The sequence below is a fragment of the Bos javanicus genome, chromosome 4 (genome assembly GCF_032452875.1).
Source record: "Bos javanicus breed banteng chromosome 4, ARS-OSU_banteng_1.0, whole genome shotgun sequence".
Classification (NCBI taxonomy): Eukaryota; Metazoa; Chordata; class Mammalia; order Artiodactyla; family Bovidae; genus Bos; species Bos javanicus.
Genome location: NC_083871.1, coordinates 32,446,776 through 32,450,242, shown reverse-complemented (window position 1 = coordinate 32,450,242; position 3,467 = coordinate 32,446,776).

Here is a 3,467-nt window from a genome sequence, read left to right as displayed (position 1 = left end):
GATCTGGTCTCTGGAGTTCAACCACTTCTCATGTGCTTCTGACTCACTCACCCTTGGCATCTATTTATTCACTTTTTAGATGCGCACCATTTCAGTGTTGTTATTCTATATTCTAGTTAAAGGGACTTTGCTATAGGGCCTGTTTTGATATCTTTCCCCAAGTAAAGTCTCTAACCTCATTGGTTATCAACTTTTTTCAGTTCCTTTGCTGATTCACTTACTCAGATCATGTTGAAAGTCACAATTATATTTCTTTTGCTGTAATTTAGATTAGCAGCTCTGCCCAGTGCTAGCTAATGCTTGTACATCCCCTTCCCCCGAGAGGAAACTAAGATGGGGAGCAATCTTTTCATCACTTGAAATTGTGGATGACATATATAAACATATGCTGTGCCAAAAGGTAACTGAAACAGCTGCACAGCCTCCAGTAGTCGAGAAATTTACTCAAGAAAGTGCATTTAGTGTATCTGTGCAATTCCATTTAACTTTTGGAACAAACTGCATAATTTTTGATAACTGCTATCAAAGCATTTATTTATGTATCACTCAGGGCAAACTGCATGCCACATACAGCATATTTATTTCATGTTACAGAAAGTACACATGAAATGTAAAAATAAGCTTGCCTAGAACATTACTGTTATCAAATCATTTCTGGCTACAGAATGTGCAGAAAATGTGGCAACATGACTCTCCTGTACGTGATCATTCTCTCAGTCACATCCACATAACCGTTTTCAGAACATACAGAAGCCCTGACCAGGGGTGAGGGGAAACCTTGGGATAGTGATTTCTGTTTCAGTTGTACTAGTGCGGCATAGAAATACATAGCCTGTGGGATTCCCTGGTGGTCCAGCGGTTAAGAATCCACCTTACAGTGCAAGAGACATGGGTTCAATCCCCGGTCTGGGAAGACCCCACGTGCTGCCTCGGAGCAACGAAGCCTATATGCCACAGCTACTGAGCCTGCACTCCAGAGCCCACAAGCCACAGCTCCTGTGCCCACAAATCACAACTACTGAAGCCCATGCACCCTAGAGCTTGTTCTGCAACAGGAGGAGCCACTGCAATGAGAAGCCCACATATGACAATGAAGAGTAGCCCTTGCTTGCTGCAACTAGAGAAAGTCCACATGCAGCAATGAAGACCCACCACGGCCAAAAAATAAACCACTAAAAAAAAAAAAAAAATAGTCTGTGAAACTCCCTACCCTTAGGCCACACACAGCTCTTCAGAGCTGATTTTACAGCCTCTGAACCAACTGTGAAGTGGAAAAACAGGGAAGGGAACATATGCACAACTGAAAGAAAACCGATTTCAAATACTGATGAATAAGTGAATGATGGAAATGGCTGTTAGTTTAAAGTAATGTGAATAATCTACATAGTTCTGTTTGCTTTTTACAGAAAACATGAGTGACTTTTATAATTATAAAAAGCTTTTCAGTTTAGGGGAAACTTACTATTGATTTTTGAAAAGTATGATTTCCTTCTGTTGCTTACAATTAGTTCTGGCTTCTATTTTTGGTCAGATTAGCTCTTACTGTCTCTAAGAAAACTGTCCGACTGTTCTGTAACCAAATCTCATTTAGGGTGACAGACACAGCGATCAAGTCCTCTTTTACGTCTTCCCTCCTTCCCTATCCTATCAACAGCAATGGCAACAACCAGGGCAACAGACAGGCAGCGGGACGGAGGCCAAGGCACAGAAGTGCTTAATTTCAAAGCACTACACAGTGGATGGTCAGTGCCTTGATGATCAACAGGTGAAAGCATATAGTTTACTTTGTAGGACTCAGATACTGGACGTTTTTGGATAAGAAGTATCTTCAAGCCTGTTTTTTTTTTTTCCTTGAAAAATAAAATTAAACTGTGGAAAAGATTTGAAATAGTTATTTCAAAGAGGGCAGCATCTCAATTACTCAGTATTACTGACATGATTATCCTTCAGGTAAGGCTGTAGAGAAAAGTAATAGTCAACTTTCGAGCACATCCAAAATGCCTCAGCAGCCTGGCCCCTGACACCCCTCAGGTGGCCCGCAGTCCTGACCTGAGGAGCAGCCCCTGAGTGGGGATGATGGGGCAGTCACCCAAAGGGGGCCGTTGGGAGTGGCGGGCAGCAACCACACCCAGGCATCGGTCACAGCAGGCAGTAGGGGAGTTCCCTTTGATTTTAGGAATTTTTAGTTCAAACTAGTGTTTTTGAGCAAGAAAATGAAAAAGAAAGCCCCTTTCTCCCCAGCTCTCATAAACAGCTAGAGGTTGGATTAGTTCCCTATTGCCTCTGTTTGCAAAACCCACAGAAACTCGGAAGCTTGAAACTACACAAATTTATTACCTTACGTTCTGGAGGTCAGCAGTCTGAAATGGGTCTCACTAGGTCCAAACAGCAGCAGGGAAGCTCCCGTGAATCCTCTGATTCCTTGCCTTTTCCAGCTTCTAGAGGCCTCCCTGTATCTGGTGGCTCTGGTCCACTTTCATCTTCAAAGCCAGCCATGGTTGGGCAAGTCTTTCTCACACCCAATCACTCCAACACTGATTCTCCTTCCTCCCTCTCTCACTTGTAATTACATTGGGCTCCCCTGGATAATCCAGATTACTTTCTTTGTCTTAAAGTCAGTTGACTTGAAGCAATCAGCAGCCTTAATTCCATCTGCTGCCTTTAATTCTCTCTTGCCACAGAACAACTTAACAGATTCCCAGATTAGGGTATGGGTATCATTTGTTCTTGTTTAGTCTCTAAGTCCCATGTCTGACTCTTTTGTGACCCCCATGGGCTGCAGCCTGCCAGGCTCCTCTGTCCATGAAATTTTCCAGGCAAGAGTACTGGAGTGGGTTGTCATTTCCTTCTCCAGGTGATCTTCCTGACCCAGGGATTGAACCTGCATCTCCTGCATTGGCAGGCAGATTCTTTACCACTGAGCTACCAGGGAAGCTCTGTGGATATCTTGGGTAGAGGGGTGAGTGGGCATTATTCTGCCTATCACAGTTATCCAGCACGTGATTTAGCAAAAATTCTATTCATAAGAAGAGCATGTGATAAGAACAGTGATGGGAAGTAACTCTCAAATATTAGGAGATTTGTTGAAACAAAGTCTTTGTTATTTGGCAGAGCACAAAGGCAAGAATAAAATGAAGATAAAGGAATCAGTTCAGAGGGAGAGAAAGTTCATGTGACTACTTTGTCCTAATGTGGGCTTTTTAACCTGTTTTATAATCAGAGTCGCAGGCTTCCCCAGTGGCTCAGCAGTAAAAAATACACCTGCAATACAGGTGATGTAGGAGACATGGGTTCTATCCCTGGGTTGAGAAGATCCTTTGGAGGAGGGTATGGAACCCCACTCCAGTATTCTTGCCGAGAAAATCTCATCGACCGAGGAGCCTGGACGGCTACGGTCCACAAGGTCACAAAGAGTCGGACACAACTGAATCAACTGAGCATGCATGCTTGCATAATCAGAGTCACAG